Genomic DNA, 15,025 nt, shown 5'->3' with positions numbered 1-15,025 from the left:
GCCCTTATCCAAACTACAGCCTGAAGGTTCAAATCACACAGGAACACCCCAAGCGCTGAGCTGGCTTTGGGTCAGGTTTAACTCTGCCCCAGGAGCTTGGAGTCAAACCCCAACCATGGCAGCCCTTTTGGAGGGGTGGAAACTCCCCAATAGGCAAACTTAGGATTACAGAGCAATAGGGAAGGCTGGGGTGGAAGCAGAAAAACAATGTGCAGCTGGCCCAGGCATGCTCTGAGCTGTAGAAGGATTCCTTGGGGTCCTCCAGGGACTGCACTCACACACTGGGATGCAGCACCTAAGTTCAGGAAACAGCTTCCTGCAACACCTCATGGCACGTCACAGCTTGATGATATTTAAGCAACTCTGCTCCTTGATCTCACATCAGCCTCAATTCAGTAATGCCAAAAAATCCCCCCAGGCCTTTGTTGAAGCTCCACACCCACCCACCCAATGGGCAGTTATGGGAAATCATGAAGCCACTCACAAAGAGCAAAGGTGAAATTTGGGATCAAAAGGTCTGTCCTGCAGGACACGGAGGTCTCCCACGTTCAACATCAGTTTGGCCTCTGTCAGCTCCTTGAATAAACTCATTAGCAGAACATAACCCCTGTCCTGTCTCCATTTCCAGAGTCACCAAGTCCCTCTGATGAGCTCCAGAAGTTCCCACTGCCTGCAGCGTGCCCACATGGAGATGGCAGGTACCACCAGTCCTATAGCCCTGTCACATCCTGCTTGGATAAGGGATAAGTGAGCACCTTGGAGCTCCCTGCCTGCCAGGAGGCACAGGCTGATGTATCACCCCATCACATTTCCCAGATCCAGACACATCAGACGTGCATGGAGCTCCTCAGGCACCCGGTGAGCTCAGGGTGTGTGACTGCTCCGGACCACAGACTCCAATTCCCTTCCTGGCATGATGCAGCTCCATTCAGGGAGGACTGAGAAGTTGACCATGCAGGATGAGACATTTGTAATTCTGGACAAGGATCTGACCTAAACATGGAGCCTGCAGCACTCTCCAACAGGCACTCATGCCACAGGGAGCAGAGCACCCTGTGCCACAGGCAGTGCCACACTAGCCCATGGAGCAGTTCCCTCTTCCTTCTCCCAAAATTCCAAAGGCCTCAGCCTCCCCAGGGTTGGGAGGCTTTAGAGCACCAAAGGGTGCTTTTCTACCACTGCAGGCTGCAGAGAAAGTTCCAAAATCTGCTGGGGCCATTGGGAGGGGGAGCACCAGAGGCGCGATCAGCTGCCCTGCCTGCAGGCACAGGTGCATCCAGAGGGCTCAGGAGAGGATCCATCCACCTAGAGCTGCTGTACTGGGAGACAGAGGGAGAGCATCCAGCCAGCCAGAGCTGCTGTACTGGCAGACAGAGGGAGAGCATCCAGCCAGCCAGAACTGCCACACCAGGCAACAGAGAGATGAGGATCAAACCTGCGTAAGCACCAACAGTGGGAACCATTCCGGGAGAGCTCTGGAGAGAGTGGTGCCTAAGGGACCATCTACGTTATTCCAATTTTCCAGTACCAGGCTCCCCCAGGAACCACAGATAAAAGACAAAGCTCCCCAAAGCCCCCGACGTTTACGGCAGGTGCAGCCGAATCCTGCGCTGTCAGATGCCCCAGCAGGAATCGTCACAAGGGAAAAAATATATCAAGAGCAGGGAAAGGTCTCTAAAGAACATCTAGTCCCACCCCAACAGCACAAATCCAACCCGAGGTGCCAGGGAATGATGCCATGGCAGCACCAGGGCAGCTCAGCCTCCCACCACCGTGTTCACAGGGGGAAGCCTGTCCCCACAGCTCCTTCACCCGGGAGCACACGTGGCAGGGCCTCCCTGTGAACAGATGGTGAGTTACCCAAACCTCGGGGCTGTGTGATACAGGATGTGTGGAAGTGGATCAGGGAGCTCGGGAACCACACGGCTGAGGCTTATTTACTGAAAGGAGGCCAGCAGGAGAGCACAGGAGGGAGGAGGAGGAGGAGAGGGCCGTGCCTTCGGCGAGCAGCAGAGCACAGCGAGGTCACAGCACTCTCATGGGTCCCTGCTCAGCTGATGGGAGCAGGGACCCTGTGGTGATCATACCCATCTGGCCACCACGCTGGCACATCCATCCCAGGGCATCTGCTCCTGTGCCTGTCAGTGGAACAAATGCCCAAAATCAGGAGGAAGGTTTTGCAGGAAGAGGAGAGGGTCCTTCAGCTGCCAGCTATTTGGGATGGCGCTACAAATACTGCAGGAAGGGGAGCAAAGAGTTGGTGTGTCTCACTGCTCTGCACAGCTTGTGTGTGCCAGCATGTCCTTGGCTGCTCCACGCCCCTGAGCTCAAGGGTTTGGAGACAGGAAATGGGAGAGGGAAGGAGAGGGGAGAAAAGTAAAACAAGGAAGAGAAGAAAAAAAGGGAAGAGGAAAGAAGGGAATGAGAGAGGAGAAAAGTGAAATGAAGAAGAGAAGAAAAAAAGGGAAGAGGAAAGAAGGGAAGGGGAAAGGAAAGAAAAGCAAAAGGGAAAGGAGAGAAAAAGAGAAATGGGAAAAGACCCTCCCTGACGTGATCTCAGCAAGCACAGTTTGACAAGGGTGAGCAGCATGGAGAAAACTCTCAGTGACAAATGAAAGGTAGCTGAGCTTCAACTGTGTGAGCAGCAGGGGTGAAGGATGAAGGGAGGGCCTTTCATGCACTGCCAACAGTGCCAAAGGGGAGGGAGAAGAGACCACTGCACCGTAACACAGCACTTGCTGGGGTTGGTGGGACCCTGCTGGCTACGGGGGTGTCCATCATATCCATGAGAGAGACAGTGCACTACAAACTGCCACCTGGGCCTCCCCACAGTAGCCCTATGAGGTTTTAATTGTTCAGAAAAGGATGGGAAGAAATCCTACTGCAGGGTAGACAGGGCCTTAATAATTTGCTTTAACTTTCAGTCAGCCCTGGAGTGGTCAGGCAGTTGGACTGGATGGTCCTTGTAGATCACTTCCAACTGAACTATTCTATTCTACACATCCCTGGACTGCCTGTGTCAAAGACAGGCTCAGGCAGCAGCTCCTGGCACCTCCACACTACCCACACACTGCTCTCCTTCCTGGTACAACACAGCCACATCACCAGTGCCTGGGCACCAGCTCCTCCCAATGCTGGCCGAGCACGACACATTTTGGAGGCGACAGGACCATTCCTCTCCTCGAGCAGAGCTTGCCAAACCGCCTTCTCTCCCATCCACGGTTTCCAGGAGATAAATCCATCAGGGCTACTGAGCTCACATCTTCGTCACCACGCTGAGAGATTCTCCAGCCTGGCAGAGGTGGTGAGATCCACCCCGAGGTTTGGCACGATGCTCCGATCTCAATCTCCCCCTTGTTCTACAGCAAAAGCCTTCAGCAGCACGGCCACCCCAGGAAAGGGCTGAAGCAGAGGAATCACGAGGCTTTTCAGCCTCCGCAAAATCGGCTTCCCTTTCTGGTAGCGCTTTGAGGACGCAGCTGAAGGTCACCGTACCTTTGTGAAGCACGGTACATGTTCCTGACGTACACCTCCCTCCTGTCCACCCCCATATGCTATTTGGAAAGCGATTTGCTCTCCTTATGGCTCCCCTATTCGCTTGCACGTCTCCCACAAAACAATTCCTACCCAGAGCCGTTTCTCTCCTCCTTCCTTTCTGCTGGCACAAATTGCAGGGGGGGGGGGGAAATAACGTTGTTTGGCTTAAAAACCGCAACGACAACAAAAAAAGTAGTCATCAACTGAACAATATGAGCAATGTTTGGGTAAAAATACATTGCAGTGGAGACGGGAAGCGGCAGCGCTCGTTCCAGCCCTCACAGGACTCGCGGCGCAACCAGGAGAGCAATACCCTTCCCACGCACACAGGCTGGGTGTGGGGGGCTGTTCTGGGGAGATACCACATCTAGGGTCTCTCCAGCATCAGTGCCCAGGAGGGATTCTCCAAAACACAGTCCCAGGCTTGGATAAGCACAACCACCCACAGCCCCCTATTTGAGAGATGCACTAGTCGTGGAAGCCATATGAGGAACAGCTGAGGGCACCTGGTCTGTTCAGCCTGGAGGAGACTGAGGGAGATCTCACCGCAGTTACAACTTCCTCATGAGAGGAAGAGGAGGGGCACACACTGAGCTCTCTTCTGTGGGGACCAGGGACAGGACCCCAGGGAAGTTGTGTCAGGGCAGGTTCAGGTTGGATATTAGAAAGAAGTTCTTCCCCCAAAGGGTGGTTGGACACTGAACAGGCTCCCCAGGGCAGTAGGCACAGCACCAAGGCTGACAGAGCTCAAGGAGTGTTTGGATGATATTCTCAGGCACATGGTGTGACTCTTGGGGATGGGCTTGTGCAGGGCTAAGGGTTGGACTCGATGACCCTTGTGGGTCCCTTCCAACTTGACATATTCTGTGATTCTGTGTGCCTCCACTGTTTACACTTGGATGGGAACTCCACCACTCCAGGACATTCTCGAGAGATATGGCACTACAAACCCCCTTTGACTGTGCAACCTGTTCCCAGCCAGCAAAACCAGGCAGGGATGGAAATTCCTTCAGCTCTTGGGAACAAGCCCTCAGCTTTGCTGAGGTGTTTTGGAGTCTTGAGAACCCCAATGGGGCAGCTTCTCCCCAAACCAGACTCAAGCTTTGTGCAGCCGTTGGGTGGTGGGAGAGCTGGACAGACCCATGGCTTGGGTTTCACAGCTTATTAAAACAGAGTGGTGAGGTTTAAGGACTGCAGAGGTGCCACCTTCCCTGAGCCTCCCAGTCTTCAGTGTTGGGCTTAAAGGTTCTGTCCCTGGAGCCACAGCCATCCCTGTTCTCCTCACACAACACCTGCACTCCGACAGCTGCAGGAAGACAACTGGCAAGGCAACAGCAGCTTCTATTAGAGCTAGACATGGAGTAAAACATGTCTTTATAAAATACAGTTTTTTAAGCCTCTGGTTTTCCCATCCCTCTCTTTGATTTCTGAGTGCCAGAAGGCAAGTTATCAATCCCTCAGTATTACCAGTGGCTACGATGCTCCCAGAGTTCTAGGGAGAGGAGTAGCTCACAGAGCATCTCACGAGCTGCTCGACTGAACATGATGCTTCGCTGGAATCAAAGCGTTTCTCAACAAGACACGGAACTCAGTCATGGATTAAATGGAAAAGTTTGGGTGCAACTAAAAGCCAAGGTCAGTGGGGTTTTTACCTCCTGATCTCCAATGCCTTCATGACAGCACACATGGCCGTGTCTAGGATGCAAGCCCCCTCATCTCAGATTCTTCTCCAAAGTTGTCTCCTGCCCTTTCACCAACTGCTTCCAGTATTTTTCAAATAATCCACTTTTTCTAGGTACGGGGAAGGGTGCTCTCCTGGGACCACTGCCATGGGCTCTAAAGGTCTAATGCATCATCACAACCCTGACCCACCACAGGAACGTGGTTACACACACGTGTAACACAGTTTAATAATGTTTTAATTGTTTCCTCCAAATCAACCCCCTGATTTTCAATAAGCTCATTTTGACGTTTCTCGATCAATACTTCAGAAATTCCTATTCTACAAAGTATTTCAAGAAATCGACTTTCCGATCCTATTTGGAACGAGCATAAATTTCTCAATACTGGAAGTTTTCCACGTGGTGGAAACCCTGATTTCTCACCAGCTCTAAATAATGGGTGTTTGTTGCTTTTCGAAGCATGAAATAACTAACGGTGTTTGTTCTGAGCCTGGGATGTGGACTGATTTTCAACAGTGCCACCCTGAAGGTACCGAGCTCCAGAAAGCACGGAGCTTTACTAGCATAAAATTAGGTAATTACACTGATGCCAATGCGATGACAGTGGGAGAGATCTGTACAACAGCTCCCCACGTACCGGGAGGAAAACACACGTGGAGAGTGACATCCTGCCACAGAACACAGTGGATACAGCAGAGACATCAGAAACACTGAGAACTTCATCTCTTCACGTCTTTCTCCAGCCACCAGACCCCTCTACCACCTCTTGAACAAGAGAGCCTGTCCCCTTCAGTCCCCTGATCCCCACCAGTCCATGTCAAATGCCACGTGCAGCCACCACCATGTCCAAGACACACCAGGAAACTGCTGGTTGCATTACACAAGCAACTCAAGAGATATATATATATATTATTTAAATACATATATATATCTCCATACATTTTTATTTAAATATATATATGTCCATATATATATTTATGCATATATAATTTAAATACAGATATATATCCCTATATATGTATATATATATATATATGGATATTTATAAAAACATCAAAAGGAAGCACAAATTACCACCCATACCCACACATCAGGGGACCAAGCACCTACTGCAGTGCCTATATTTCCAAGCCACCCTCAGATGAACCCATGAGGAGAAATGCCACCCTATGCTTTGCCAGATCTGGCCCCCAGCCCAGCCCTGCCATTGTGGCACGAAGTAGGATCAATCTATCTCCAAAAAGCTCTTTTACATAGAGGGGTTCTTATATGCAGCAACAGAGGGACAGAGGAACCCAGTAGCATTTTGAAAACAGCCTTGTATTCCATCTTGAATTTTCTTCCTTCTCTCTCCTGGCCCTTTTTTTTGAGTTTTAAAATAGAGACTGTATACATTTTTTTTAGCATAGCTATTAATACACATCTATTAATACATTAATAGATTATTATATACATTAATAAATCCCTCGCTATAAAAATAGACCTTTATGCGTAAAAGTCTGATTTCAATTGCAAATTGGAGGGGGAGGGTAGCAGAAGAAGAGAGAAAGTTTTATTCAAGATGTCTCCTTTGAAGGAAACTGAACAAATGCACTTTCCTCCTTCATATATTCATGAGATGACTGCTTCCCTACCCCGTTCCCCGCCACCCTCGGCTCCGGGCTCGGAGCCAGCACAGTCCTTATCTGGTACGAGGCAGGGGAAAAAAAAAAAGCCCTGATAGGATCAGAAGTTTTCAGTAGTTTAACAAATCTGGGAAAAAAAAGTCTCCATTGCTTTCCAATAAAGCTTTAGGAGCGTGACGGGAAGGGGGATGTCGAGAGAGGCTGGAGTGCAGCGTGGGAGGGGGATGGAGACCAGTGTCCTGCAATGGGGACAGGGAACCTGGGGTGCACCAGGCCACCCCAAAACCCTTCTGGCCCTGCACCCACTCTTTTGATTTTCCTCTTTATTGCAAAGCTTTGCCATTTCCCCCCCTCTACAGAGAACAGGAGATAGTACCTACAGCTCCCATCCTCACTGAGCTGCTCCTCAAACCAGCAGGACCCAGGGGAACGCCCATCCCACTGGGAAGGGGCAGCTGGAGCCAGAGCCCACGGCAGCACCACCCAGCACCAGCTGCCCTGACCCTTCTTCATCCTCTCTCCAGTCACGGCGCTCAGTCGCTTCCCAGCTAATTGCCTCCACTCATGTGTGCAAACTAACCGTTTACCGGAAAATGTCACGGAATGTTAATTTCACTCGGAATGCACTTCCATTTTTTTTATTATGGGAAATGAATAAGCATTGTATTAATAGCATAATTTTCAACTCCAACCGCAATTGCAGCCCCATCAACAGAGGCTGCGAGTTACTCTCCAACCCCACACACTCCCTGCCTTTCCACCTTCCTCCTCTCCCTCCCTCTGCAGCGCTCCCCACTTCCCCTGTTGGTAATTAAGATAATGCAATATAATTATAAACATATTACGAAAGATCAAATGCTGAAGAGCCGCGGCCCGACGGTCCCTGCCTTCACCTCACACCTTTGCATGGCGAGCACCTCCCAAAAGCAGATGGGTCCCTGCGCTCCTGGGGCTGCTGCCAGCTGGGTTTGACCTTCCCAGGAGCTGTTTCTGACCAGGAAACCCTCAGCTCTTCCATGGGGTGAAGACTTTTCTAGCACATCCCTCCCCTAACATCATCCCCTTCATCCCGTTTCTCTTGCAAGGAAAAGCCTTTGGCCATGGGGTGCTGCCCCATCTCCCCCTGCTCCAGCACTGAGAAGGTCCAGGCCAACAGAGACTCCACTTCCCACCTTCTCCTCTCTAATAAAACCCTTAACTTACCTTTTTTTATGAGACACCGTAACTTTTTTGCTTAGGTAGGGAAGATGAGCAGACCCTCGGTATCAGCTAATGCTCCTCAAGTTATCAAATAATTGAAAAGTTAAATAAGAATACTCTGGAGGAAGCTTCTCGATTTGGTGCTAATGGGCACATGAAGCAGCCCAGGCTAATGTTGCATGGAGGAGAGACACTGGCTCGAGAGCACAGCGCTGACCTCCAGCTCCCTCTCTCCACCACACATCTCCTGCAGCTCCACAGAGCCAGAGGAGAAACTGCCCCATGGAGCCAGCTGGGGCAGGGACACACTGAGGGAAGGACAAAGCCTCATCCCCACCCGCCCAAGGAAGTGCTGCTGGAGGATAAACCTGGAGGCAGCAGAACTTTGGCATCCATAAAGTAAAGTGTAAGCAAGTGCCAGCACACCGAGGGATGAGCACGGGGAGGACAGGGCTCCAGGAACAGTCCAGGCTGGCAAATATGGGTAGGAAATGTGGCACAGTGGCCCCTCTTCAGTCTTAACCACTACCCAATTCCTTGCTCAGCAGTGGGTGCAGAATGAACTTTTTTAGTTGGAAAATAAATCTCCTCTGCCCAGCAGACAAGGTGACATTTTCTCATAGTTCTGACAATGCCATGTGCTGGGGTGAACAAGGGAGCAATGTCAACACAGAAGAGAAGAACAAACTACCCAAAATCCCTATTAAAATGCAGCCAGGAGCTTCAGCCGTGCGTGCATGGCACAAGCAGCACCAAAAGGACCAACCACCTCCCACACTGGGCAGCACATGTGTGGCAGGCAGCAGGCAGGAGAGAAGGAGCTAAGAGGCAGTTTGTTGCCTCAGGAGAAGACCTGGAGTAAAGGGAACACCCAGAAAGTCCAGGATATCAAAGCCAAACCGATTCCAAGCCAGGCAGGTAAGAGAGGCTGAGCACAGCCAGGCCCTTCAGGACCCAGTGGGTGAGTCTCAGCAAACGCTGTTAACTCAGCAGGGCCGTCAGAAAGGATTGATTTGAACCACCTTGTTAATAAGTTTCCTCTCCTACTGGCCCTTCAGGGAGGTCACTGCCTAATGATAAACAGAGCTGGAAGGTGCCTGCACACCCAGTATCATCACAGGTACCCGGCCTCAATCCATCTTCCTTAGGAGCCAGCTGACAAACCCGTCTCGGTGCCGTAGCCAGGTAAAACAGGACTGATGGGAAGAGAACACACAAACAGAGCAAAGAGCTGCTGCTGCAGCTGCCCTCCCTGCTCCTTCCCCATAAAACCCATGAGTTCAGGACAGACTGATGGGGGGAACACCTCCACATGCCAACTGGTGGAGCCACAATGCCACTAAAAGCCAAGGAGAAGAAGTGTTGAGCATCATGGACTGAGACAAACCCATCACTCTCGTGCAGGTGGCAGGACCTGGAGCAGCCTCAGCTCTGACCCCCACATCCCAGGGGCTGCCTGAGTCCTCACTAGCATCTATATATTCCCAGGAATGGGGAACATTATGAGATTGTTCTCCTTCATCCCACATCCTCTTCTCCTGATCAGTCTGACTTCAGAAACCAGCAGCAGGTCTTTACTCCCTGCTGACACTATGGAAGCCTCATCCCTGGAAGTGTTCAAGGTCAGGTTGGACAGGGTTTGTAGCTACCTGGTCTAGTAGAAGGTGTCTCTGCCTATGGCAGGGGGTTGGAACGAGATGATCTTTAAGGTTCCTTCCCACCCAAACCATTCATGGATTCTATGACAGCTCTGGCAGAGCCAAAGCTCTCCCAAGTCCTCTGCATTGCACACAAGGTGGCTGCAAGGTGCAACTCAGTAGAGAAACTCGGGAGAGGGAAGGACACTTGAGATCCTCCAAGCTGGAGTAAACAGCCATCATATTATTTTTTTAGATTTTTTTCCATCAGGGAAAAAAAAAAGTTAAAATAAAAAATCATCTCAAAGCTAATCCTGGTCAACAACCATCCCAGAGCCCAGCTACAGCTTAAATAATGTAGTGCTTTATCAAACATTCATAGTGATGCACAAAGTGATGAACAATGTGCGCCTGGCATTTATATAAATATAGTTCCTGATGGCTTATTTTCCTTGGACAGCCAAAACTTCACAGCTTATCTTCTGTGAGCTTGTGATCTCGCCTGGATGGAAAACACTTTGGACACCTGGGGAATCAGGGCTACTGCACACAGAACTGCCACGACATCCCCACTGGGCATCTGCAGCCCCACAAAACCCAACAAAAATCCTTGCTGAAGAGCTGCTGCTGACTTGGGCAGCCACAAGTCACCTGGCTGTGGCTGGGAGAGGGGGCAACCAAGGGTATTTCTTCAACATGGGGTGTTGTGGAGTGTCAGATTGGGACCAAGCCCTGAAAAGCGGAAGGACTTCACAAACCCACCATCCCTTTGGGATCCTCAGCAAAATGCTGGCATAATAAACCATGCCTTTTCCATTCCCTATGGCACCATCCAAAGCAGCTTTTCCATCTGGTTCTTCCCTCCTCTGTCTCATGAAATCAATGAGTGGCTTGTAGCAAAGGGAGGGGAGAAAAACAATAAAGCACATCAGAAACCTGCCCTACCAGCCTCTTCTCCACACCAACACTTGTGGGCCAGGAATAGCCCTGGCTAGTCCAAGATGCTTAAGGTTTAATTAGCCATTAAGCATGTGCCATAAAACCCATGAGCCAGGGGGCTGCAGGACCAGAGGAAGCCCCCAACCCCCTGGAGCTTTCCTGTCCCTTCTGAGCCACGACTGGAGGCAGGAGTTTGTCACACAAGGCTCTTGTCAGGAGACCTCCCAGACATGCTCCCATGCACCCGTGATGCTGCCACAGGCCACTCTCCTGAGGGCTTAAGGGATGGGGAGAGTGTCCCAGAAGGCAACAAGATAAGAGACTGCTATTCTCTCCCCCCAGGTTGGCAAGGATAACTCATATTCGGAATGGAGGCAATCAGTTCAGTGGGATGGGATGATCAAAACAAACCTAAAACTCCAGCCTGGCAGGTCTCCACTTAGATCTCAAAAGGCAATTAATACATTAATACATTAATATATTAATTATGCTTGTGTTTATCTCTGGAAAGCACAGCTTTTCCCTGGCAGGTCAGGACATTTTCAAGTCAACACTGAAGTCTGAGCTGGCATCACCATAGGACCAAAGGACTCAATGGCATCTGGTTTAACCTCTGTAACTGAGGCCCTTATTCTCTTCATTAATGCATTCAAATCAGTTGCAATTAAGCATGTTGGACTTTAAAACATTTAAAATGTCTCTAGTAACTACAGACATGCTAGTTAAGCATGTGTGGAAATGCTTTTCTGAACTGAGACCCAATTCCTACCCTGCTGGGCCTCTTTTTATTTCTTTAAAAGTGAAATTTTTAAAGAAATTTTATTTCTTTAAAAGCTGTGTTCTGCAGCCAGCAACAGTGGAGTGCAAGAAACACTTTCCGCTGGCAAGCTACAAGAATATACATTTTCAAAGATCTCTGTAAATTACGGAAGGAGTTGGCGGGGATTAGAGCTGGGAAAAGCTGATCACGTACAAAGAGGGTCATGATCCCATCAGGTCACTGAAAAGAAGACAGAGCCCCAAGACACATCAGATGCCGGCCTGACGTACTGTCCCATTTTAGCCTCCAGCCCCAGCAAACGTTAAGCTGTCTTTTTATTTATTAAAGGCTCAGAAAGCTTCTGGTTAATGCTTGGAATCAGGGTGGAACTGCATCTGACTACCCGAGCAAACAGCAGCTGCAGTGGCTCCCAGCCCTGGTGGTGTGGGCACCAGGGATGGCACACTGTGGCATGGTGGCCAGCCATAAGCACAAACAGACACTGATGTCCCCTCAAGGACAGGTCATCTCATTCCTGCTGCCACTGGGCTCTCCTTTCTCCAGCATAGAAGGCAACACCATCACCTGCCCACTGCGAGGGCATCGCCCCAACTCACACCCCCGTCTTTAAAATCTCACCTACAAGATACTGCAGAGCTCACGTATTTGCAATGAATAGCAACTCTAGGGCACAGCTTAACTATCCACGCTCCTCTTCCATATCTCAGCCCCCAAAGTGTCCCTTTCCCCAGTCCTGACATCATGTCCTCCAGCCGGAGTGCTGCCTTACCTCTTCCCAGAGGAGTCGCTGCTGGAAGGTCAAAATGCTGACTGAGGTTTGACCACCAGAACAGCTGCTCCAGCGCTGGTGGGGGGCATAGGAAGCTCCCTCTCCTCACCACAAGGGTCCTTCCCCTGCCTTTTGCTCTTATCTCATGCCTAAGCCCTTTGTCTCCCCTCCCTAACTCCCTTCTCCTGCAGTTCTCCTGGACTGTATCACCCACAGCAGTTTGGCTGGAAGGCTGGTGGGACCACAGCCCCTTCAGTTCTCAATGTTTCCTCATGCTGCCCTGCCTGCTCTCTCCAGCTCCTCTCTCCAACCCACAGATGAGGACCAGACCATTAAATGGCATGACCAGGGTTACAGAGCAGCCAGTGGCAGAGTGGAGCTGGATCTACATCTCCAGGTGCGCTCTAGGTGCCAGACTATCTTTCAGGAATGCTCGAAAGCATCTCACTACCACTACAGAGAAAAGCATCCATGGATTAAGTAAGAGAAACTTCAGAGGTTTATCTGAGCTAACATAGCAGGCAAGAAAGTCCAGGAGACAGGAAATCGAGATGACTGCACAGCCACACCTTTGATATGCCCACGGTATTAATCATCGGAAGCACCAGTAATAAGTCCTGTCTCCTGCCTAGACTTGGAGGCCAGACTGCAGAGCCTGTGAAGCCAGCACAAAGGCCTGCTTGAAAAGTTCTTTTTTTGAACATGAAAGAAAACAGGAAATAAAGATGGGTCCTTTGTTGCAGGACTGGAATTGCAAATACTCGATTTTCAAGTCTGACATCTAATTTCTCCTCAGTTTTCAACCAGGCAGAAGTTCTGCTTCTCACTGGTCCTTAGGAGATCTGGTTTGGCAAAATCTTCTCGTTGTGGAACTTGTGGATAATCCCATATTCAGGTTTGCTGGACTTTGCCTTCACTTACTAACTCCATCTCTGTGCACCCAGTACATCCCAGGGGGAGATGCAGTGATGGACTGGGGGCCAAAGCCCCTCAAATAGCACGTGATGGACAGAAAAACAGTGCTCCTGCTGCCATAGGATAAAGCCATGTGGGTAAGGATGAGAGCCAGGTGTGTTGAAAAAGAAAAGCAAGTGAGGAATTCCCAAAGGGATGGAGCTTGAGGCCATCTGTTCAGGAAAGGCAGGAGAGCAGAAATCATCAGGAACATGGACTAGAAACTAAACTACCCAGTGAAGTGAGCACAGAAACAGTGAGGACAGTGGCATCACCTGCATGAATTTACCCAAATCCCTGTAATTGCTGAATGCTGTGTACACACAGGGGCTGAGTTTGGACATGGGGGTCTCCCCAGCAAAAATCAAGACTCCAGAAACTACACCCCACACCAGCAGACCCCACTTGGCACCACACACACCCAGGGTACACAACCCTCTGGAGACCTTCTGATTGGCAGAGAGAACCCAAACCCACGAGGAGACAACACAGCCCCCTCACCACCCCAGCTCAAGAGATCCTTCTGTACAATTAGGACAGCCTGGCTATTGCCTCCGGCCTCACTCCATTTCATTTTATTATTAATAAAAAATAAAAAAGTACTACTTTTCTTCTTAAACTGCCTCGGATTTTTCTTCTGTCTAAATTCATCTGGGCTCTGTGCAATGTCACCAGGTCAGCTTGTGCTCCTGCTGCAATTCTAATTTTGCCAGCTTTCCGTTTTCTAGGCAGTTGGGAGATTTTTCTTTCTTTCCTTTTTTTTTTTCCCCCCAAGTCAAAAATGATTTTGCATAACAGTAATAATGTTAATGGCCCTGCACAGCACATCCAGATTACAACTGCAGCTAGGGAGAAATAAACATCTCATCTTTGCCCTGCTGTTTATCTCCCCACAGCAGAGCCCGGTATCAGGTCAGAACCTGTAATTTCATTAACTTTATCACTCAGACGCGCTTGTTGCTAGATGTCATTATTCAGCACATCACTCCCGTGTTTTGTTTGTATTGGGATTCACTTCAGATGCTCTGGCACCAGGCAGGAGCATCCCTCCCATCTGCATGGCTGCCTGAGCACTGCCTGAGCTGGGAAGGAAAGTTTGGCTCGCCGAGCCGTGATCTGCAAAATATTTGTGCTGCTCAACCTCCGAGCAGGGACTTCTCTCTCATTTTGCAGGGCTGCACGTCACAGAGTCAGCCAGTGCAATCCCCTGCCTGATTCCCTGACCAGATACATCCAGAAGTGGGGAATTAAAAAAAAAAAATAAAACCCACACTCTTCCTCATGGAAAGGATCATTGAGCCAACATCTGTGGAGTGTGGGATGCACGAACCCCCAGGAAGGGAAGGTGCCCGCTCTTGGCACGACCTGGCACCCTGTGAATCAATCAGTGGCCAACACAGGGGGGAAGCTGCAGCACAGGCAGGTGGAGGGTGAGCAGAAATGCTCCATCTTCACTGGATTTGCCATCCTTGGTAATTAATGCTGGGAAGTGACACTTGAAAGAGCCTCTGGTGACAGCCCCAGCGATGATATCATTTGGAGCCCGCTGACAACTCCCAGCTGATGCCTTATCACAATGCAACACAGCAAGAACAGCAAGGAGAGCTTCTCCCATGGGAGCTGATGGGCTCCCTGGGATGCAGGCACAGCTCCTCACCCATCCCCAGTGATCACACCAAAACCTGACAGCTCCAGATGGGCACTGGAAAAAGGCTGACCCTATCCTCACACTGCAGCCATGTTCCAGCTGCATTTCCCTTAATGCATCTATCTTCAATCCAGCTTTAAAGCCATGCCTGAGCAGAACTGGTTTCCAGCCCTTGGGGCTCTCCAGGAACATGGTGCCTGCTCACATCAACTGCAGTTTCTCCACCCCACCTGCCAAATCCTGTGGAAATCCG

At 50.1% G+C, this 15,025-nt stretch overlaps 1 protein-coding gene across 1 annotated transcript in view; it reads right to left on the bottom strand.

Annotated features, from left to right (window-relative positions):
- Positions 1-15,025, bottom strand: part of ASTN2 (astrotactin 2) — a 272,653-nt gene that overhangs the window by 226,143 nt on the left and 31,485 nt on the right. The gene's annotated exons all lie outside the window — the stretch shown is intronic.

Source organism: Manacus vitellinus, unplaced genomic scaffold (assembly GCF_001715985.3).
Source record: "Manacus vitellinus isolate BGI_N305 unplaced genomic scaffold, ASM171598v3 scaffold_27_pilon, whole genome shotgun sequence".
In the NCBI taxonomy this organism is placed as follows: domain Eukaryota; kingdom Metazoa; phylum Chordata; class Aves; order Passeriformes; family Pipridae; genus Manacus; species Manacus vitellinus.
Note: the sequence above shows the minus strand (reverse complement) of the source record. Positions and strands in the feature narration are given on the sequence as shown.